We start from the raw sequence: 918 nt of genomic DNA, 5'->3' as shown, positions 1-918 counted from the left end.
CTGAAGAAGCTAGTGCCGTAGTGTTGTATTCAGCACCAAAATATGATTCCATCTCCAGGGCCTCAGGATTCAAGCAGCTTTACTTACACTGCTGACTCTGAATGACGTGCAGTAGTCACGCTGGGAGACCTTTATTGGAGCAAGAGCCACCAATCTGTGTCCTGAAGGCTTGGGGAATGGAAACTAAGACACCTCTGTGGGTTCTCTGCTAGGATTCTTGTGCTTTGTAAACCTGAAAGCTTGTTGATCTCTGGAAAAATGTGTCTAAGTTCACGCTGGGGAGCAGAAAAAGCTACTGCCCTGGCCAGCCAGTGCCTGCCTAGAGCTTGTTGGCTTAATGGGGCAGAGATCAAATATCAAAAGGAGATTCTTCCCCAGCTTCCTTTTTCATTGATTTCAGGTGGCATCAGGATCACTCCACCCTGCCATCACCCTCAAGGGTGTCACTCCACCTCATTGCCCTGCAAGGCACCTGTGCAGATCCATGTTTGGATGAGAAGCTATAAAGTAATTTCCTTAATTTTCATAATTTCACCTGGATCTTGCTTCATAATTTAGGGCAGCTTTTCCCGTCCATTGCCTGCCTGAAACTCACATGTCTACATAATGATTTCAGCCACTTGAGTCAGCAGATCTTGAGTCAACCACGTTTGGCCAGGATCCCTGAACTCTCCCATACTTTCTGCTGAGCTGCCATTTTGATCGTGTCAGGGGCATGAATGAAGATCAATCAGTTATCTTAAAAGGATCTGTGGAACAGCTTTGTTTTTGAAAAAGCTGAATTAGTGTTTGCACTGTGTAATTGGCTATGTAAAGAAATATTGATTTATGTTTTTTAACAAACAAACAAAAAACAAGGATGCAAGCAAAGAGTTTTTCCACCAGCTAGCCTGCCAGCTCTTCTGGCTTCATTGCTTG

The sequence above is a fragment of the Chaetura pelagica genome, unplaced genomic scaffold (genome assembly GCF_000747805.2).
Source record: "Chaetura pelagica isolate M959 unplaced genomic scaffold, ChaPel_1.0 scaffold36, whole genome shotgun sequence".
Taxonomy (NCBI): domain Eukaryota; kingdom Metazoa; phylum Chordata; class Aves; order Apodiformes; family Apodidae; genus Chaetura; species Chaetura pelagica.
This window is presented reverse-complemented; position numbering follows the sequence as displayed.